We start from the raw sequence: 24,051 nt of genomic DNA, 5'->3' as shown, positions 1-24,051 counted from the left end.
TCATATCGTCTTGCCCTGAAAAGCAAGATTGTTCTTGAGCTTAGTAACATATTGGTGGTTCATGATTTTTCAAATATCTTCTCGGAAGTATCACCAAGTCGTCACCTGACCGCTATGTTGAGTTCGTGATCAAGTGGTTTCCTGTAAACCACACTTTCTCCAAGAATCTGTGTTGCATATCCCTAAGCTAGTTGGTTAAGCTAAACAACAACTTGGAGAGTTGGAAGATAAAAGCTTGTCCGACTTAGCTCATTTCAAGGGTTATATTTGTGCTTGTTGAAGAAAGATGAAATATTCATCGATTGGTACCTGTGATCAGCTAATGGACCTATCATCTTATCCAATCTTTGATTTGAGCATGGCCTATTGTCAAGTCAAATCAGAACCAACTATATTCGTAATGTTGTCTTACTCGTGGTTGATTCCTCGAGCATACACCATTATATTCTTTGGGTCTGACCAATGCTATCACCATGTTCACTTAATTATGGAATTCCATTTATATGGAAACTTGGATGAATTGTTGTTGAGCCCATCGACAACATCCGTATCTCCTCCATGATTTTGTTGAACATTAAGCTAGTGTTGGAAACTTTTGAAGGCATCTCTTCATGCTAGCTCATGAAGCATATGTTCGGACGTAAGAAGTGACTCTCTCTAGTTCATGTGCATCTGATGCTAGCTGCCACCATGAAATCGAGAAAGTCAATGTTGTTTCCTTTGGAATCATTCCAAATCAGTCATGCATACGTGCGAAGTATTCTGTGGTCTAGAGACTTGCAACCTTCATTCTATATGTGTCCCTAGCACACCAAGCCACTAATTGATTTGTTCAAGGATAATAAGGTCTAAGTGCTAGTCCTGAAGGTACCAGACGGATTTGTAAAAGATTCCGTTATCCTCGATGATGGTTCCCAACCAGAACTCGGTAGTATTTCATTATAAGACTACTGTGTGGTCATGCTTGTCTGGGACAACGTGTTCACATGTTTGAAGCAGAACCAGCTCATGTTTTGGAGCTTACTACCGTAGTTCATTCCGCGAGAATCTCGCAATGCCATCTCGTCGATTTGTGTTGCAAACTTTCATTTTTTTTCTATCTAGACTCGATGAGTCTAGAATATCCTGACACCAACCAGATCTAAATCTCAGGCAGATATGATGGTTGGAACATTTTGTAGGAACTATAATATTGGTCTCACCATAACTGGTAAAGTGGATGTCGTGGCCAACACACCCAACCGAAAGATCTATTATTGTAGTATCTTGTTTAAGGAAGTTGGCCACCTCCCCATAAGGATCTCGTAGAATTTATTCTAGCAGTTGTTCCTTATGGATTCATGAGCTCCCGAAATCTGACCTATTACTTGGTGTTCTAGATACCAAACCATCTCAATGAATGGGTTACGCTAGCACATCAAGGGAACATTAGAAGCGGAGTGCTAAATGTCTCTCGGTCGATCATCAAGATTTTGATCCTTTGGCCTCGCTAAGGTGAAATCTGAGAAGGTGTTATCTTCCTTTGCATCTGCATCATCCATCACTATTCATCATGGTAGTATGTTGTGTTGCCAGGATCCTTGACACGGGTGTTGGTAAACCTTGATGAATATGGAAGTGCTCAAGTTCTTGAGAGCACGCGCAAGCTCTAGCTTTTATCGTTGGCATTAACTGGGATTTGCTCCCAGTTTTCTTCGGTTATGCTATAACCGCTTTACACTGTGGAATCACTCTCTATTATTGGGTTTCTCCCCAGTTACTAGAATCATTCCTAGCATTTGCAACTTGTTCCCAGCTTGCACCGCGATTGTGCCATCCTACTATGGACTACCCTTCTCAGTAATTACTGATTAGGATCATCCTCAAAGTGGTCCTACCAGGGGTTCCATTCATTTTTGATGATAAGAAAAATCATCCATTGCATTTTCTTCAAACAAGGTAATCCACATCATCCATATTAGTCCGAGTATGCCATTCTACCGAACTCCTCCAACGATCGCTCGAGATTTGCCCTAGGCTGCTATTGAGAGTCTCAATGATCTCTGTATCAAATGTAATTCTTTTTGCCACTTAAGGTAATAATTCTATGAGTCATTCTTCCCGAGGTGTCCCATTATGGTAACATGGCAACTCAACTCCTCGCTACGTTGACAACCGTTCACCACCCTTTTAAGTATGGAATTGTTGCCTACCTAGTGAACCTTCATCATCTGTTTCACTCCATTCCTTTGGATGTGTGCCTCGTGTCTCAGCTCGAGAGATGTTGCTATGTCTCACTCCATGAGTTGATCCTGAGTTGTTCGATCTTCGAGAAGATTGATCCTTCTAGAATTTTCCTTTCCTCTCGTTGCCATGTTGGTTGAAGTTCTCAGAGCAAGACATCAAGACAAACATGGTGATCAATCAATGTTCTTATGAAGTGCAACCTGGATCGTGAAGATTGTGTTAGTTTGCGACCCCCCCCCCTTCATCTTACCCTACGCTTGAATCTCGGGACGAGATTCTTGTTTAGTGGGGGTGGGTTGTCACATCCCTAGTTCTGGTCTGCCTAGTACCAGCATCTGGTGTTGCATCATGTTTACTTTTCACAGAAAGTTGAAATGGGGATGACAGAAACCCCCAGCACCATCCAACTTAACCAGAGTTACTAAAATAATTTTCCAATGAACCTGAAATGCCCTTCTAAAATGTTCATCATCTTTGCCTTGGTCTAGAACCTTAGACAAAAATGGTGCACAATTTTCTAGGACATTATTGGGTCACTGGATTAAATCATACTCTATTTGCATTTGGGCATTTAAATGCTATAAAATATTTTAAATGTCCAAATACTCACAAACTGAAATGTTTACTGTTGAAAATATTCCAAACAGTTGCCACAGTCAGTTGCATGATTTTTGAAAGTGCCTAGCTATTTTTATCAAAGCCCTGAAGTCTACAGAATAAAGAAAAGAGAAACAAAAAGGGAAAAGCGGGCTAACCTGGGCTTACCTCACGTGGCCTGCTTCTGTAGCAGAGGCCCGGCCCATCTGGCAGCCCAGCCGCCTGGCCAGCCCACCGAGGTCAGGGGAGTCTTCTTGCTCCTACCAGAAGGCAGAGCAGAAGCTAGCCACGGCACCACGGCGTGCCACGCTGGCAGCTGCCTGCTTGGCTGTCCCCTCCTTGCCCAGGACGCCTTCCTCCATGCCACGCAATCCTCCGACCCCTCTGACTCTCCCTGTGCTCCTTCCCCTCCTCCGTTTCTCTCTCCCAAGCACACCCGAGTGCCACAGTCGCCATCGCTCGCCGTAGCCATGCCCACCGGCCCTCCCTCGCCCAACTGATGTGCTCGAGAGCTCCCGCACTCCTCCCCCCGTCAAATCCACCGAGCCACGTGAGCTGGGAAGCATCGCAATGCCTCGACGTCGTCGTCTTCTACCTCGGGCCATTGAGATCACCGGCGCCAATTTGCTCCACCCAGGTCGTCACCGGCAGCATCGTTAGCACCATCCTCCTTGCCGTGAGCCACTCTCTGTTTTCCCCTTGTTCCACTCCTCGCGCTCGACCTCTAGCTTACCTCCCCGTCGCACCCGAAAGCGCCTTGCCGCTGGCGATGTCGCCGTCGCGGCCACGGCTCGTTCCAGTCGCGTCTGGGTGCGTAGTTGAACTCCTGGAGTTCCTAGGGGCCCGTAGAGCACTTCATACGTTGTCACCATGGCTTGTAGCCTCACCTGCCTCATTCCTGTACACTGGCCACCACGCCTCCTATCGTCGGTGTCGTTTCCATGCACCCCAGCCACCGCCGCTTGCTGTGTTGGAAGCGCACGAGCGTGCACTTTACGTAGAGCCCCTTTGCCGCCCAAATGGTCGCCGGAGGAGGAATTCCGACGACCTCCGCCGTGACTGGCCTCGCCGGCGGCCTTAACTCCGGCTAACCACCGGTTAGGCACTAATCAAATGACCCCCAGGGTCACTGACAAGTGGGCCCCTGCCCATGTAATTTTTGGTTAAGTTCTAAAATAAACTTAACTAACCCGCTGACGTGGCACCGTTAGATTAGCTAATTAGGGTTAGTTAGTGACACTGACATGTGGGCCCTGTGTCCTGCTAATTTTAGTTAGTGTTAAAACTAACTCTTTTAGCCCGTGAGTAACTGACTAGTGGGACCCACTGGTCAGTTTTGACCATTTTGACCCCGTTGACCTGCTGATGGAGTTATGACGCAGGGCTGATGTGATAACTGATTTTTGGGATTTTGAATAAATCAAAAATGATTTATTAATTTCATAAATGTCCTAAACTTTGAAAAAATCATAGAAAATAATCTATAACTCCAAATGAAATAATTTATCTATGAAAAATGATCAGAAAAATCCAATCTATCCATCTGTACTGGTTTCATGCATGTTTAAACAACTTAACATTGCTGTTTAGATCAAAACATGATAATGCACTATTTGAATTCATAGTTTGAGTTTGGAGTTGAACCTTTGGTTCAAAATGACCCAAACCCATCTGGTTGTAGTTGCATTAGGCCAACACACTCATATTGCCATGTCATGATCATGCATCATATTGTGCATTGCATTGATTGTGTCTTCTCTTGTTTGCCGGTATTTGTCCCTCACAGTAGATGACGTTCCGACGATGAGATCGATGACACCGATGAAGAACTATACTATCTTCAGAAATGCCAGGCAAGCAAAAACCCCTTGTTCATTCCGATACAATCCCACTCTCTCGCTCCTGCTCTCTTTTACTGCATTAGGACAATAACGATTCATCTGTTACTTGCTGCGGTAGTTGAACCCCTTCTCCTTTGCATGACCTGTCATTGCCACAGTAAATAGATGAAACCCACTTGCATGAGTAGGAGTTGTTTGAGCCCTGATGTGCCTACTCATTCATGCTTGTTTGTCCTGCTTGCTACTGCTTGGAGTTGTGTCGGGTCTGATTCATCAGGAATGAATTGGAAAGTGGTGAGCATGTCCTACTGTGTGTGAACTAAGTGTGTGAACATGATTTGGTAAATGTAGTGGTGAGAGGCCATGTAGGAGTACATGGTGGGTTTACTCATTGAAGCCGTCCTCAGGAACTGAGTTCTATATTTGTGATCCATGAACAACTACTACCACTCATTGGGACCCTTAATTGACCCTCTCGACTTATTAGCCTCCCGCGTCCTCTGTCCAGGAGTTGCAAGTAGTTTCTGGTGTTTGTAGTATGCTGGAGGCCGTGCGCAGCGCTGACCTAAGTGGTGGGTTGTGATGCCGTAGGCATGTGGCACGTTGTACCGGGCACCCGTTTGGTGTCTCGGGAACCCTGCTCACATTGTTCGGGGTCGTATGCGGAAACTTCGGCCGGACTCCCTGCGGATGGAACCTAAATAGGCGCTAAACCTGGACTAGAGACTTGTGTGGTTAGTCACGTCGTGGCTGACACCCTCGCCAGGCCTTCGCTGGAAGGTTGCCGAGATACATGGCGGTAAGTGGCGAGAGCGTGTGTGAAGAATTACACCCCTGCAGGGTTAACATCATCTATTCGAATATCCGCGTCCGCGGTAAAGGACCTCTGGGTTGCCTATATAATTAATAGACAAGTGTATGTGGATACTCTAAAATGCGCAAGATAGACGTGAGTGCTATGGATGGCGTTCTCGTATGGAGACGAGAGCGGATCCATAGTGGTGTATTGATATGGTGAATATGTGGACTCGTGTGCGCCACCTCAAAAGAGTTACTTGCAGTCCTAGTTCAGGATAGCCACCGAGTCAAAGCTGGCTTGCTGTAGTTAAACCCCACCATCCCTTTGTTGATAATGATGCATATTTAGTTAGAACTGATGAAAGTCTTGCTGGGTACATTTGTACTCACGTTTGCCTATTTTATATTTTGTAGAGGACTTCCGTCTCACTAATAGTTCCACGTGGACTTTGACGTTTAGCTTGTTAGTTCAGCTACGATCTTGTGCCCTCGGTGGGATCTGGTAGATAGTCACGCTTCTCGGCCCTTTTCATTTGTAGATGTCTGTACTTAGACATGTTAAATTCCACTTGTCCTTTGACTTGTATGCTCTGAATGTTGGGTCATGACACCCATGTTTGTAATATCTCGCTCCTCGGAGCCTATTGAATAAAATACTTGAGTTGTAAAGTCATGTTGTGATGCCATGTTGTATTTTCCCATATCAAGCATATTGTGTGTATGTTATTGAAATGCTTGGTATGTGTGGGATCTGATTATCTAGTTGTTTATCCTTGGTAGCCTCTCTTACCGGGAAATGTCTCCTAGTGCTTCCACTGAGCCATGGTAGCTTGCTACTGCTCCGGAACACTTAGGCTAGCCGGCATGTGTCCTTCTTCGTTCTTGTGTCTGTCCCTTCAGGGAAATGTCAGGCGGTGATCCTGTAAGTCCTTGTATCTTGCTACGACTTGGGATTCATTCGCTGTTGATCGACACATTCGTTGCTGGGTCATGTATGCCTGTCCTTGTATGTTAGTGCCACTTTTGGTTCACGACTAGCCATGTCAGCCCGGGTTCTTTATCTTATGGATGCTAGTGACACTATCATATACGTGTGCCAAAAGGCATAAACGGTCACGGGCCTGGTAAGGCGACATCCGTGGGAATACCGTGCGTGAGGCCGCAAAGTGATATGAGGTGTTACATGCTAGATCGGTGTGGCATAGGATCGGGGTCCTGACACTTTTTGTATAGCTAGCCTAAAACAGGTTTTATGTACTTTGCAACACCGTCTAGAGATCTAAAGGCTAGGCTCTAATACCAACTATAACACCCCAGATTCAAACTCATCCTAGTAGTGCTACCACACTACTTTAAAGCTACTAAGCCTTAAATAATTCGAAATGTGGACAGAGTTTCTCTTGTTTATACAGACATACAAGACATCCAAATAGAAATAATTCACAAGAATCAATGGTATATATGTTATCCAATAACTGAAAGGTATATAAATAACCAAAGTTCTCTAAGAAATAAACTACATTAACCAAAGCGACCAAAGTCCCATGCCAACCGAATGAGTATTAACTACAACTGGTAGGTAAAAGTATGTGTCTCGTCTAAACATTATATGGATGTATTTCATATGAGTGATGTAGTGGTGCTACTCCTGTATCCCATGTATGTCACTTATTTAGTACGTGAAAACCAAATTAAACAAGGCTGAGTATGGAAATACTCATCAAGTACAATAGAGAACCATAAGAGCATTTCAATGAACTACATAAGAACATCACTTGAAACAGACGACTTCTCTTAAAACTGAGTCAAAAGGATTTCTCTGAAAACTGATTCGAACATCTACACACATGTGGCGTAGATTAACCTACATGTGGCTGAAAACATATTCGAGGGTTTACACACATGTGGCGCAGACTAACTGACATGCGGCAGTGTTGGCACAGAATAACAAACTTTCGATAAAGTTGGCATAGAATAACCAACCTACAACCCTAGCTTTGAAACCGAAAATACCGAGTCGAAGGGATACCAAATATGCAGATCCAACACCCAAAAAGCACACATAACAATCTTTCATAGAAAGAAGAAGTTCATCATGCACTTGTCTCTAATTCAGTGAAGCAGTATGATGTGTTGGCTCAACCCCGGACTGATCAATACCAAAACTTGGATAAAATCCCCTACTTAGAACAATGCCAAAGCATGTTGTGCAAATAATTCTATGTATACAATTAAATTCAGTTTAACTCAAATTTCTAGTTGGGTCAATTGTGGTTGTAGTTTCACTAGGACGGTTGATCGAGTGTAAACTAAAAGAAACAGAACACAATAGGAATAGCCACATGGTGTAGATGCAGTTTATCAAGTGGATCCTAGCTGTAGAAACAAAAACTTGTCTTGCATGCTGAGGAAGTCCTGGATTAGGGGGTCCTCGGACAACCGGACTATGTACTTGGGCCAGACTGTTGGACTATGAAGATACAAGATTGAAGACTTCGTTCCGTGTCCAGGTGGGACTCTCCTTTGCGTGGAAGGCAAGCTTGGGAATTCGGATATGTAGATCTCCTTCTCTGTAACCGACTATGTGTAACCCTAGCCCCCTCCGGTGTCTATATAAACCGGAGGGTTTAGTCCGTAGGACAACAACAATCATAATCATAGGCTAGCTTCTAGGGATTAGCCTCTACGATCTCGTGGTAGATCAACTCTTGTAATACTCATATCATCAAGATCAATCAAGCAGGAAGTAGGGTATTACCTCCATCGAGAGGGCCCGAACCTGGGTAAACATTATACCCCCCCCCCCGCCTCTTGTTACCATTAGCCTCAGACGCACAGTTCGGGACCCCCTACCCGAGATCCTAGCTGTAGAAACAAAAACTTGTCTTGCATGCTGAGGAAGTCCTGGATTAGGGGCTCCTCGGACAGCCGGACTATGTACTTGTGCCGAACTGTTGGACTATGAAGATACAAGATTGAAGACTTTGTCCCGTGTCCGGGTGGGACTCTCCTTTGCGTGGAAGTAAAGCTTGGGAATTCGGATATGTAGATCTCCTTCTATGTAACCGACTCTGTGTAACCCTAGCCCCCTTCTGTTTCTATATAAACCGGAGGGTTTTGTCCATAGGACAACAACAATCATAATCATAGGCTAGCATCTAGGGTTTAGCTTCTACGATCTCATGGTAGATCAACTCTTGTAATACTCATATCATCAAGATCAATCAAGCAGGAAGTAGGGTATTACCTCCATCGAGAGGGCAAGAACCTGGGTAAACATTGTGTCCCCTGCCTCCTGTTACCATTAGCCTTAGACGCACAGTTCGGGACCCCCTACCCGAGATCGGCCGGTTTTGATACCGCACCACAGTCCAACCTAGCTACTTAATTAACAAAATTATCTCCTTGCTCAATCCATAAGAAATTTGCACTAATACTTCTGCCATCGCACATGCTAATGTAGAAAATTATTGGACGTTTTGCTGCTGGGTTGAGCACATCCAGTATACATGCCGTGGGAAACCATGGACACCTATGGGTCCATGAGCCCCTTTTGGTTCGGTGGGGGGATGGGAACGTTGCACAAAGAGCGGAGAAGCATAAGACAGCACGACAGATATCACACGGGCAGTTTTACCCAGGTTCGGGCCGCCGTGAGGCGTAAAACCCTACTCCTGCTTTGGTGGATTGACGGTTGATAATGGTGGCGAATGCAGCACACTTACTCGGTAGGGTTGCCTCGGGGCGAGAGTGGCTACGCTCGTATGAATGTGTGAGAGTCTGAATCCTTTCCACGGCTGCCATGGGCCTCCGTTTATAGATCAAGGGGTCACCACAGTGGCAAATCAGTCTTTACATACTGATTAGATAGCAAACAGTGCAATCATACCTAACTCTACAGACTGACAGAGCGCATTAAACGCGTCGTCGAGTGTCACATCACGACATGCCCGGCAACCCTTCTCGGGCTGTTTTGCCAGCTTCGCACTTGTTAGCTTGACACGTCTCAGTATGGGTGTCATATGGAGGTGTTTGCTGTAGGAAGTGGCTGCCATGTGGCAAGAAGCAGCCACTTAGTCGCTTTAGGGCTTGACACCGCACTGATCGATGACTTGCATCGCTTGTGAGGTGGAGCAGTGGAGTGGCTTGCCTCCGCTAGGCCCGGTAGGCCTGCTGAGACGATCTGGGAGCTAGCCTTCAGGGTAATCCCAACCTTGACAGGATCGCCTGCCCAGCAAGGGAGGTTCTCCCCTTAGCGATATCTTGCTTCTCTGGCTCATCTTGGTCTTCTTTATCTGCACCTGGATCCTTCAAAAGAATTGATCCCTCTTGCTTGGTCTGATCTTGGTGTTGTAATCTTGTACCTGGGCCTCTGCACAGCCGGGCAATATGGACCCAGGGTTTGTTGCACCGACAGGAGCCCCCGGGCCTGGCACGAACACGCCACTGGTTGTCATCGAGGTAGGCCCTAACTAGTGCACAGGCAGGAGCGCAAGGGTGGGTCTGGTCGGTGTTCTGGGAACCAGGGTACCCACAATTTTGTACCTGCAGCCCACGGCATGGCTCCATGGATGGGCTCGTACGACATATCTTCAACCACAACGAGACAAGACGCTCGCGAGGGGCCAGGCCTCACGAGGCGGGCAACATCAAGACCTCCGAAGGAGCGGCCTCCTCAGGCAGCTTCCAGAGGAGCAGAGATTTATATGGAAGACCTAGCCTCATGAGGATGAAATGACATCAGCCATGACGACAAAGGCCAGGCGAGCGCCAGCGGGCGCAGAGCGGCATGTTTGCTCTTTGGTGCTAAAGAGGCAAGCGCAAGTGCGGAGTCTGAAGGAATCAGCCAAAGGTTGCCATTTGCACGCAACGAGACCAGGACCCCCAGAACGGCAGGATAGATGTCATCGTCGAGCCCACCATGACGTCATGATCAAAAGCTTTGGAGGCGAAGACCACCTTTCATCAGGATTAGATGTACTACTTGTCCCCTTTCAAAATTGGCCGTTGTGGGATCCCTTCCCGCCTAAGTTTTGGTATAAGAGGACCAGGGTTGCTATAAATATAGCCTAGCCACCGCCGTAGAAGGGATCCACTCATCGGATCATCAAGCCCTTCAGAGACGAGATCCCCAAGAGCTCATCACAAGAACAAGCCTCTTGAGGCTATTCTTCCCCTTGTAGTAGTTCATCCTTGGCCCTCGCAAGGCCAATCCATCACAAAGCAGGATTTGGTTTTACACCCCAAGGTGGCCCAAACCTGGGTAAACTACCGTGTCTGTTTCCTTCCTGTTCATCGAGCTAGGTCGTGAGAGCAGCGGGTGGATCGACTTGAGAGGTTGGGTTCTTCGTACACGCCACTGAGTTTGAACCTTTCTTGGGTATACGAAGCCTGGAATCTGACATTTGGCACGTCGGGTAGGGGTGTGCCGAAGGTCGGCCTCTTCATCGACGACAGCACTCCATCCTCGCCGCTCGATCTCCATGGCGGGCACCACTCCTTTCGCTGGTCCACCGGGCGTGTTCGGAGGCGCCATGGTCGTCCAGGCTTTCTCCCCCACCTTGCGGCAGGTGCGATGGCATCCGAAGTTCAGGTCGGAGCTGCCACCGCGCTATGACGGCGCAGTGGACCCTGCGGAGTTCCTACGAGCATACGCGGAGGCCATCTGGGCGGCGGGAGGAGACGACAAGACCATGGAAAATTGGCTCCCTGTGGCACTCACAAGCATGCCTCGTACCTGGCTGCTCGACCTACTGGAGTCTTTGGTGGCTTCCTGGAAGGAGTTGCGCAAGTTGTTCATCGCACGCTTCGCGGTTCCGGCGCACCGCTCCGTCGCGGCCATCTTCGGTGTGTCATAGGCGCACGCTTCAAGCCGCCACACCAAGCAGTTCTTCTCTCAGATGGGGGCTTCTCCGTCCCCTTGAGGGGCCCCTCTAGGCTGCACGGCACCCAAGGCCGACCTCACCTTCGACTCCAGAGGTCGCCCCAAGACCACGGTTGGTGCCGGTGCACTGCCCATGCTCTGCACCCCCACTATCTGCAACGTAGCGGTCACTAGAACCCTCATCAACGGTGGCGCCGGCATCAACGTCATTTCCGTGGAGGCATTCGGCCTGCTCCCCATGCCTCATGACCGGCTCCTCCCCACTAGACCATTTTCTGGAGTGGTCGGCGGCTCCACCTGCCCCGTGGAGTAGATTCGCTTCTCGTCACCTTTGGAACGCGAGACAACTACCGCACTGAGCTCATCGACTTCGACGTCGTGCGCATTGGGCTCCCGTACAATGCCATCCTCGGGTATCTGGCCCTCGCCAAGTTTATGGCGGTGTCTCACCCCGCCTACAACGTCATGAAGATGCCAGGAAGCAGCGGCGTCCTCACCGTGGAGGGATGCACTGACGACCCTCAGGCTCACCTTCAAGGCTGCGGCGGTTGCGCGACCAGGTGATGGGAGTGCTCCAGACTGCCCGGGGGCTGCCCCGACAAAGAAGAAGTCGTTGTTCTCCCAAGACCGGGCCGAGACGAGGACGCGGAGTCAAGAGCCACCTTCACCATAGGCGCTGGCCTTCCCCAAGACCAGGAGGGGGCACTGGTCAGCTTCCTCTATGCGAACAAGGACGTATTTGCATGGCAAGCAACGGACCTGGTAGGCATCCCGTGGGGGGTGATCGAACACCACCTCATGGTGTGCCCCCACACGTGCCCCGTGAAGCAGATGGCGCAGCAGCAAGCCCCGGAGAAGTGGTCGTTCATCGTCTAGGAGGCCCACAAGCTACAGGAGGTCGATGTTATTCGGGAAGTGCGGCAGCCGGAGTGGTTGGCAAACCCAGTCATCATCCCCAAGAAGGGCGGGAAAGAGCGCATGTGTGTTGACTTCACGATCCTGAACAAAGCTTTCCCTCTGCATCCATTCCCTCTTCCTCACGTCGACCAGATCATTGATTCCACTGCCAAGTGTGGTCTACTCTGCTTCCTGGACGCCTTCTCAAGCTATCATCAAATCAAGATGGCAGTGGAAGATGTAGAGAAGACGTCCTTCTTGACCCCGTGCGAGGAGTATTGCTACACTTTCATGCCATTTGGGTTGCGCAATGCCAGAGCAACCTTCCAATGGTTGATGCACATTGCTTTGTGCAAGCAGCTTGGGAGAAACGCACAGGCTTACATCGATGATATAGAGGTCAAGTCCCGGGAGGCAAGAACCCTTGTTGGTGATCTGGAGGATACGTTTGCCAACCTACGCGAGGTGAAGTTGTGGCTTAATCCTGAGAAGTGTGTATTCGGTGTCCCATCTGGCAAGCTCTTGGGGTTTCTGGTGTCGCACAAAGGAATTGAGGACAACCCGGAGAAGGTCAAGGTGATAGAAAGGATGAGCCACCTCAAACTCTCAAGGAAATGCAGAAGCTGGCAGGCTGCATGACCTCGCTTGGGCGCTTCATCTCCAAGCTAGGTGAGCGCGCCCTCCCTTTATTCAAGCTAATGAATAGGAAGGGCCCATTTGAATGGACTCCAGAGGCTGACGCGGCTTTCCAACACCTCAAGAAGTACCTGACCAGCCCACCAGTGATGGTGGAGCCTCGCCCTCTCGAGCCCTTGGTGCTTTACCTAGCCACCATGTCACACTCAGGCAGTATGGCGCTGGTGGCGGTCCGCGAGGAACATGCAGCCAAGGGTGTGCGGCGCGGGACCGTGCACCCGTCTAAGGCGCCGCGACCTCAGGACAGTGCGCCTGAGGCCTCGGTGGCACCCTCAGGAGATGGGGCTCCTGAGGTCGGGGCCCCTGTGTAACACGCCAAACACACCCGCTGGTGGTCGTTACTCCTCACGGGATCTAGACTGGCCCCACAGATCAATACTAGTCTTTTCTGTGCACTTTGTCCTCACTGATGCGCACCAAGGAGCAACTTCCCGGTCGGTCACCCATCCTGAAACTACTACAAGCCGAGCATGCTTAACTTTGGAGTTCTGTCTGAATGGGTTCCCTGAAAAGAAGGAATTACTTATTTATATGAGTAGTCTATCATCACTACTAAGCCAGGCTATCACATACACCCCCACTCAGAGGAACTGGCGTCCTCGTTGGGCCACATGAACGTTCCCTCTTGGCACATATGTTTGTGCTTCCAGTCCGGCACATGTGCCATGCCGTGTGCTACGCCAAGTCACAAACGTCATGCACAACATGACCGCGCACCTGTCCGCAAACATCCGTGTAAGCGCGATGGTCGGTTCTAATACCAACTTGTAACGCCCCGGACACACCTGACGGTGGTCATTACTCCTGGCGGGATCTAGACTGGCCCCACGGATCAATACTAGTCTTTTCTGTGCACTTTATCCTCACTCGTGCGCATCCGGGAGCAACTTCCCGGTCGGTCACCCATCTTGAAACTATTACAAGCTGAGGACTCTTAACTTTGGAGTTCTGTCCGAATGGGCTCCCATAAAAGAAGGAATTCCTTATTGATATGAGTAGTCTATCATCCCTACTAAGCCACCCTGAGGCAACAGTGGCCCCCCTTGAGGACGAGGCTCCTGAGACTCCATCACCTCAAGAGGAACAAGACTCGGCGGACACCTCCTCCCTCGTCGAGCATCCCATTTACTTTGTCAGCACCGTACTGCGCGATGCATGGGCACGTTACCCCAGGCCACAGAGGCTCCTCCTTGCACTCCTCGTTGCTTCTAGGAAGCTGCGGCATGATGTCGTTTGAAGCTACGTTGATATTTCCCTGAAGAGGAAGGGATGATGCATCACAGGGTGGTAGGTATTACCGTCAGATATGAAAGCAAGGTTATTGAACCAGTAGTAGAACCAAGCAACACAACATAAACAGCCCCTGCACACAAATAACAACACCTCGCAACCCGACGTGTTAAAGGGGTTGTGAATCCCTTTCGGGGTACGGCGCCTCAAGATAGGCAAAGGACGTGAGGTAAATTTGTAGATAGGATAAATAGATCGCGGAACAAATAAATTGCAGCAAGGTATTTTTGTATTTTTTTAGTTTAATAGATATGTAAATAAACGCGAGGAAAAACTAGATTGCAAGGCAAATATATGAGAAAGAAGACCCGGGGGCCGTAGGTTTCACTAGTGGCTTCTCTCAAGAAAAATAGCAAACGGTGGGTGAACAAATTACTGTTGGGCAATTTATAGAACTTCGAATAATCATGATGATATCCAGGCAATGATCATTACATAGGCATCACGTACAAGATTACTAGACCGACTCCTTCCTGCATCTACTACTATTACTCCACACATTGAGCGCTATCCAGCATGCATCTAGTGTATTAAGTTCATGGAAAAACGGAGTAATGCAATAAGAATGATGACATGATGTAGACAATATCCATTTATCTATTGCGGCAGATATGGATCCCGTCTTTTTATCCTTAGTAGCAACGATACATGTGTCGGTTCCCTTTTGTCACTGGGATCAAGCACCGTAAGATCGAACGCACTATCAGGCACCTCTACCCATTGTAAGATAAATAGATGAAGTTGGCCAAACAAAACCCAAATATCGGAGAAGAAATAAGAGGCTATAAGAGATTACGTATATAAGACATCAAAGAACTCAAAATAACTTTCATGGATATAAAAAGATATAACTGATCATAAACTCGAAGTTCATCGGATCCCAGCAAACACACCACAAAAAGGACTTACATCATATCGATCTCCAAGAGATCATTGTATTGATAATCAAGAGAGATAGAGAGGAAGCCATCTAGCTACTAACTACGGACCTGGAGGTATACAAAGAACTACTCACGCATCATCGGAGAGGCACCAATGGAAGTGGTGAACCCCTCCCTGATGGTGTCTAGATTGGCTCTCGGTGTTCTGGACTCTGCGGCAGCTGGATGAATATTTCGTCGACTCCCCTAGGGTCCAGGGGGCACCCGAGGTGGGCACAACCCACCTGGGTGGGCGTGGGCCTCCTGGCGCTCCCAGGTGGGTTGTCCCCTCCTCGGGACTCCCCCAAGTGCAACCTGTGGCCGTTGTGTTCCTTCTGGCCCATAAACCATCATCGTAAATTGGTGTGGTATTTGGACCCCTTCTGATATTGATTTCATGTGATGTAAAAAACATGCAGAAAAGAGCAACTGGCACTCGGCACTATGTCAATAGGTTAGTACCCAAAAAATGATATAAAATGACTATATAATGATTATAAAACATCCAATATTGATAATAAAACAACATGGAATGATAAAAAATTATAGATATGTTGGAGACATATCAACATCCCCAAGCTTAAATCCTACTCGTCCTCGAGTAGGTAAGTGATAAAACAGAATTTTTGATGTGGACTGTTGTTTATCATGTCATATCGTATTCTTTTCTTCATGGCATGGACATTTGGACTTTTATGTGATTCAAAGCAATAGTATAGTTTTGGCATAATAATTTAGATACTCAAGCATATTAACAAGCAACCATCTCTTTCAAAATATCAATGCTAAAACAAGTTATCCCTAGCCAATCATGCTCAAACATTGATCAAATCATGAAACACACTCGAATATTAGCTACACCCAATACTTAAGTACGATCATATTGTCCCCTAGTTGGTGCTTTTATAAGAGATGATGGACACTCAATTTTAAAAATTAAAATTGCATAAAGTAAAAGAAAGGCCCTTCGCAGAGGGAAGTAGGGATTTGTAGAGGTGCTAGAGGTCAAAGCGAAAAAATAGAGATAAAAACATTTTGGGACGTGTATCCATCCCACCAACGAACACGACTTGGAGCATCCCAACACTTTCCATGCTAGATATATTATAGGAGGTTCCCAAACACAAAATAAAGTTTATTCCTTTTTCCACCATTACTTTCACTTTCCATGGCTAACCGTATCCACGGGTGCCCTCCATAGCGACACTTTCCAAGGAATTTATCATTTGACAACATGAAGTAAATTCATTTTTGCATTTCGGGACTGGGCATCCCTAATATCTTTGCCTTACTCTCGTGCAATGACAAGTGAATAAACACTCATCCTGAGAATAAGACATCTAGCATGGAAAATATTAGCTACCCGTTATCATTCCGTGAGCGAAACAAACACACAAAAGAGAAGTTCATTTTGAAAACTAGAGATGGCACACGCAAATTTGCTTAGAACGGCAAAAGAATATCGCTTATAGGTAGATATAGTGGACTCATGTGGCAAAACTTGTTTAAAGGATTTTGGATGCACAAGTAGAGGTCATACTTGGTGCAAAATGAAGGCTAGCAAAAAGATTGTGAAGCGACCAACCAAGAAACGAATAATCTCATAAGCAAGCATTAAGCATAATTAACACCGAGTAATGCACCACAAGTAGGATATAATTTTCATTGCATGATTATTGACTTTCGTGCATGCATAGGGAATCACAAACCTTAACACCAATATTCCTACTAGCGCACAATTACTCACCAACATGACTCACATATCACATTATTATATCTCAAAACTATTAATAATAATCAAGTTTATTTTGTTCAATTATCTTCATGACATATATTTTTTTACTTTCTTTATCCTTCTTGGATATCTATCACTTTGGGACTAATTTTCATGTGTTGCTTTTCATAAGCTCAAACTAATATAAGTGAAGATCCTGAGCATAACATATTTTCTTTCTCTCAAAATAACTTAAGTGAAGCAAGAAAGAATTTCTTCAAAATTTTACTAACTCTCAAATAAATCTAAGTGAAGAAAGAGAGCATTTATTCAAAAATAGTAAGCACACCGTGCTCAAAAAGATATAAGTGAAGCACTAGAGCAAGTCCATTGCTCATAAAAATTTAAGTGAAGCATAAAGAGCAATTCTAACAACTCATAACATAATTTTGGCTCTCTCAAATAGGTGTGTCCAGCAAGTACTGATGACTTAAAACACAAAATAAAACAAGAAAAGACACATATCATACAAGACGCTCCAAGCAAAACACATATCATGTGACGAATAAAAATATAGTCTTGAGTAAAATACCGATGGTCGTTAGAAGAAAGAGGGGATGCCACTCGGGGGCATCCCCAAGCTTAGTTGGTTTCTCATTCTTGGATAATAGCTTGGGATGCCGGGGCATCCCCAAGCTTAGGCTCTTCTATCCTTCTTTCATCCATCGTAAGATAACCCAAAACTTGAAAAGTTCAATCACACAACACTCAACAAAACCCGTGTGAGATCAGTTAGTAAAAGAAAGCAAACCACTATATAAGTGTTGTGTCAAACCAATTCTTATTTTTTTGTATTATATCTACTGTATTCCAAATTTTCTATGGCAAAAACTCATCAAAGGAAACCATAGAGCCATCAAAATAAGCACACAACACAAAGAAAACAGAATCTTACAAAACAGAACAGTCTGTGGTAATCTGGAACTTTCAAATACTTATGTAACTCCAAAAATTCTAACAAATTAGGAAGACCAGCATAATTTGTATATTAATCTTCTGCAAATAGAATCAGAGAAAACGCTCTTTTCTGTGATTTATGATAATTATTTTCGTGAGCACAAAGTTTCTGTCTTTTTCAGCAAGATCAAACAACTATCACCCGGAAGATCCTAAAGGCTTTACTTGGCACAAAAACTAATTAAAACACAAAAAACACAATCATAACAGTAGAATAATTGTGCTAACAGAACATAAAGCAAAAAGCAAAAATAAATTTTATTCATTGGGTTGCCTCCCAACAGGCGCTATTGTTTTACACCCCTAGCTAGGAATAATTTTATTGATGATCACATGAGAGATAATAATTGTAACGCAAAGAGAGCATCATAAAACATGTGACAAACACATTTAAGTCTAACATAATTCCTATGCATAGGAATTTTATAGGAAAACAAATTAGCATGAGAAGCAAGATCTAGCATATGCAAGGAAGAAGAAAGAAACTATACCAATCTCAACATGAAGAGAAGTAACTTAGTGACATGAAGATTTCCACAACCATATTTCCCTCTCTCAAAATAATTATATGTGGGATCATATTCAAATTCAACAATATAGCTATCACATAACCTATTTTCTACATGATCCACATGCATGCAAAGTTGACACTCTTCCAAAATAGTGAGATTAACATTAACTAAAGTCATGACCTCTCCAAACCCACTTTTATCAAAAAAAATCATAAGATTGAACATTCTCCGAAGTAGTGGGATCTAAAGTTGACACTCTTACAAACCCACTTTCAATATTACTGCAAACACTATTATCAATCTCATATTCATCACGGGGCTTAAATAAATTTTCAAGATCATAAGAAGAATCACCCCAATCATGATCATTGCAATAAGTAGTGGACATAGCAAAATTAGCATCCCCAAGCTTGGGGTTATGCATATTATTAACACAATTGACATTAATAGAATATATACTAAAATCATTGCAATCATGCTTTTCATTCAAAGAGCTATCATGAATCACTTCATAAATTTCATCATCACAATCTTCAGATTCACGAATGTCAAGCAAAACTTCATAAAGATAATCTAGTGTACTCAAATCACTAGCAATTTGTTCATCATAATTGGATCTCTTGAAAAGATTAGCAAGTGGATGACGATACATATCAATAAATTTTTAGTAGGCAAAGATGCAAGCAAATAGAAGACACATGGCAACACAAGCAAACATAGCAAACAAGAGATCTGACGGGAAAAAGGCAAATGAAAAAGAGGGCGAATAAAACGGCAAACTTTTGTGAAGTGGGGGAGAGGAAAACGAGAGGCAAATGGAGAATAATGTAAATTGCAAGGAGACGAGATTTGTGATTAGGAACCTGGTTATGATGAAGATCCTCCCCGACAACGGCGCTAGAAATGGCTAGTTGACGGGGGACTACCTTGACTAGATCCTCCCTGGCAACTGAACCAGAAACTCCTTTTGATGTCGCTTGAAGCCACGTCGGCATTTCCCCAAAGAGGAAGGGATGATGTAGCACAACGATGGTAGGTATTTCCCTTAGATATGAAACCAAGGTTGCCGAACCAGTAGGAGAACCAAGCAACACAACTTAAACAACCCCTGCACACAAATAACAACACCTCGCAACCCGACGTGTTAAAGGGGTTGTCGATCCGTTTCGGGGTACGACGCCTCAAGATAGGCAAAGGACGTGAGGTAAATTTGTAGATAGGAATATTGGGGTATTTATAGAGCAAAGAGTCGGTCTAGGGGAACCCAAGGTGGGCACAACCCACCTGGGCCTCCTGGCATGCCCAGGTGGGTTGTCCCCTCCTCGGGACTACCCCCAGGTGCAACCAGGGCCCGTTGTGTTCCTTCCGGCCCATAAAATATCATCGTAAATTGGCATGGTATTTGGACCCCTTCTGATATTGATTTCTTGCGATGTAAAAAACTTCTAGAAAACAACAACTGGCACTTGGCACTTTGTTAATAGGTTAGTACCAAAAAATGATATAAAATGACTATATAATGATCATAAAACATCCAAGATTGATAATAAGACAGCATGGAATGATAAAAAATTATAGATACGGTGGAGACGTATCACACCACTACTTACAAGGCCACCCTATCATGGTCGTCTTAGCCTACCCCCTAGATAGGGTGCTCCGAAGCCCCAACACCACAGGAAGGGTTGCCGAATGGAACATCGAGTTGCATGCGTTTTAGCTGGAATTCAGCCCCACTCGAGTCATCAAGGGCACAACACTCACTGACTTTGTGGCTGAATGGACTGATGCACCAAGATAAGAAGTGGGCCAGGACCGCTCCCTCACCCCAGGAGATGAAGCGTCTGATGGATGGGTCATGTACTTTGATTGCGCATTCGCACGTTAGGGCACGGGGGCTGGAGCCGTGCTCACCTCACCCAAGAAAAGCTCTGCTATGCCGTGCAACTTTGCTTCCAGCACGACGAGAACGTCTCCAACAAAATCGCCAACAAAATCGCTGAATTCGAGGGCCTGATCACCGGGCTCAGGGCCACGGTTTCCCTGGGGGTCAGGCGCCTCACCATCAAGGGTGACTCCCAGCTCCTCATCAACTTCTCCAACAAGGAGTACACGCCCAAGGACGACCACATGGAGGCATACCTCGAGGAGGTACGCAAAATTAAGAAGCAATTCTTAGATTTGGAACTGCAGCATGTGCCACGCGGCATGAACAAGGAGGCGGACGACATCGCCAAGAGGGCGTCTCGGCGCCTCCCCCAGGAGGCTGGCGTCTTCCAGGAACGACTCTTCAAGCCATCGGCAGCTCCCCCCGTTCCCGAGCCAGTGTTGCCTCGGGAGAAGCTGCACACGACGCCCACTATGGGGGCCCTAGCCTGCGGCCCGGCTTCAAGGGCCCCCCTGCTCCTTGCGCTCGAGCCTTGGGAGGGCTGCTGGACCAAGGAATTTAAGGCGTACCTACTTCAGGGAACCCTATTGAAGAAGGAAGAGGATGCATCGTGGGTGGCTCGCCAGGCCACCGCATACTACATCTAGGACGGCGAGCTCTACCGGAGGCGCCCAAACGACGTCTCCCTGCGGTGCATCTACAAGGAGTAGGGGTGCGAGGTGCTAGCCGGCATTCACGGTGGGAATTATGGGCATCACTCCTCATCACGCACCATCGTGGGCAAGGCGTTCCGCAGTGGGTTCTACTGGCCCACTGCGCTCAACGACGCTGCTGAATTGATAAGATCTTGTGAAGCCTGTCAATTCCATGCTAAACAGATCCACCAGCCCGCTCAGGGCCTCCAAACCATCCCGCTCTCCTGGCCATTCACGGTCTAGGGGTTGGACATCTTGGGCCCACTTCCTCGAGCGCCCGGGGGCTACCACTACCTCTACATCGCCATCGACAAGTTCACCAAGTGGGCAGAGTTGGAAGCTGTCTGCGCCATCCCGGCCAGCTGCGCAATCAACTTCATGAAGGGCATCGTAAGCCGCTTAGGGGTGCCCGACCGCATCATCACCGACAACGGCTCCCAGTTCATGAGTAACCTCTTTAAAACATATTATGCTAACCTTGGAACGCAAATATGCTACGCTTCGGTCACGCACGCGCAGAGCAATGTACAGGCCAAGCGCGCCCACACGGAGGTCTTGAGGGATCTCAAGGCAAGAAGCTTCAAGAAAAAGCTTGAGGCCTATGGCAGAGGCTGGCTCGACGACCTCCCATCCCTGTTGTGGTCCATCCGCACCACCGCGACCAAGGCTACAGGTGGAGACCCTGTTCTTCCTCTTCTACGGAGCTGAGGCGGTCCTCCCTCACGAGATCAAGCATCGCTCCCCGCGGTCCTGGCATTTGACGAGGCGCGTCAGGACGCCTAGCGGAGGATGCACCTCATGTTGGGGGAGGAACATCGTCGCCAAGCCTCACTCCGAGCTGCGAGGAACCAGCAAGCGCTGCAGTGGTACCACTACCGCAACATCCGTTCCCGGACCCTCAAGGTGGGTGACCTCGTCCTGAGGCGGGTGCTCTCCAGGGAAGGGCTTCACAAGCTCTCCCTCATGTGGGAGGGCCCGTTCAGGATCGCTCATGTCTCCAGACCTGGCGCCGCCTGCCTGGAGACGTAGGATGGGGTCCCCATCTAGAATACCTAGAACATCCAGCACCTCCGGAAGGTCTACCCGTGAAGAAGGCTATGCGCCTGTGAAGGTCTCTGCTTGTGACACTCTCACGTAATAATGAGTTGGGGATGTACACGCCCCGAAGTCTCTTGAGTGTTGCCCTTGGGCCTCACAGGGGCTCCCTCCCACGTCCTAGTGGTAGCACTTAGCTCCACGCTGGTGAGAAGACTAGTATAGGTGCCGGACGCGGCTGTTCTTTTTCTTGCTTTCTGTATCTGATTTGCGACTTCTTGAATGGAATTTGGAGTTTCTGCGTCTCTTTTCGAGGGAAGGGAATTTTTCTTCTTGCCTCACTCGTTCTCTTAGGCCTTTCCTCAGGAGGAGTGGCAGTTGCCCGTCACTCCTCCTCGCATCCCGTTCACGAGGGCTGGGAAGGTGTGCGCGCTTCGGGCTTGCCCGCGAACACATCTCACCAAAGCCTCAGTCCCTATCCTAATGGCGTATATGTCCTCATGCGACGCTCTCGAATGAACTTGTAGGCACTGCGCCTCCGGGGCCTCCTAGTTCCACAACTATGATGGCCCCCCTCCTGAAGCCTGGTGAGCACTGGGTCACCCCTCGACGAGGAGTGCTCCCGTGGCGCGGAAGTTCCTCACAGGAACTCTAAGATAAGTTATGCCAACCACAATCAATGGCACCACGAGTATGAGGAGGAAGCATAGAAATAATAACATAACAACGAAAGCGCCATAATCAATTACATGCCCTGGTAGGGCCTCATACTTCTTTTTTGCATCAGAAATAGAAAGAAAAAAAAGCAGGTGCACATCGACGACAGTTCCTGAGGACCGGCTCCGGCAGCACCCAGGCTCACTCAGAGCCCTCCTCCCACTTCACCGGGGAGAGGCCGCGACGCAGCTCACCTCTCCTCCCTATCCGGGCTCGGCGACGCGGTGGCTAGTTGGAGTCGTTGTCACTGGAGCTTTCCGCGGAGGAGAAGCAGCTACTGCTGGAGGCGGCATGACCATCAGTTAGGGCGAGGTCATCACCAGCGATGACGCCACCCTCCTTTCACCATCAGCATCACCATCGTTGTCGCTATCGCTCTCCGGGCAGCACCCTACGCGCGGGTCGTCCTCCCCGAAGATCCTCACGTAGAGGGTCGCTACGCCATCATACCTGAAGTGGAGGGTGCACCTCCCGCGCGGGTCCCATGCACGGGCAAAAGACAGCCACCCATGGTTCAGGAACACGTTGTCGGCGGCCGTGACCTCGGCCTCCACCCACGAGGCCTTGCTGCTGCTGCCATCGGCTTGAATCCAGAAGCCACCAGGTCCCCCGGCCGACAGCGTGCTCGTGAAGAAGCATGGGAGCTGGAGCCAGGCACCTGCAGGCTTCTCCGCCCACACCACGAACTACGGGGGGGAGTCGGTTGACTGTGATCGTGGCCATGGTGGCCGAATGGCCACCACGCGCCTCGCCTCCTCACGGCGGCTCCCCTAACCACGACGGCTTCCACCTCAAGAAGACGTGCCCCCAAGACCGCCGAAGTAGTGCCAGCCTTTGAGGAAGGGTTCCCACACCAGCGGGGAGCCACTGCCGGCATTACGGCATACTTGCGGGGGCGTCCACGGCTCCTCTTGGGCGGGGGCGAGTACGGACCCTCCTTAGGGGATTTTCCCTTCTCCGCGTCCAAGACCCTCCTCGTCGGCGCCATAGATACTCTAGCGAGATAGTGGAGCAAGAAGAGGGACAAGCTAGAAGCGAGGAGACGAAGATGGGCAGGGGGCTCCGCCCGCTGCTGCATTTACAACCAAGGGGAAGTCAATCGTTGGCCTCCCACGATCTCAAGTAATAATGGTTCTTTCTCCATGTAGTAGGCAGTTGTCAAGTTGGATTGTTGCTGAGGTAGCATGGATAAGCGCAGACGCCCATGTCCCATCAAGCGCCATGCATCGACTCAGTCCGGAGGCGATTGGGGCCCGCGGTGCTCCGCACTTGCTATTTGGCTTCGCCTCGAAGCCAAGTGCAAGCGCGCCTTGGGCCCGGGGGC

This window comes from Triticum dicoccoides, chromosome 3B, assembly GCF_002162155.2.
Source record: "Triticum dicoccoides isolate Atlit2015 ecotype Zavitan chromosome 3B, WEW_v2.0, whole genome shotgun sequence".
NCBI lineage: Eukaryota > Viridiplantae > Streptophyta > Magnoliopsida > Poales > Poaceae > Triticum > Triticum dicoccoides.
The sequence above is the reverse complement of the archived record's forward strand: the minus strand, read 5'-3'. Positions refer to the sequence as shown.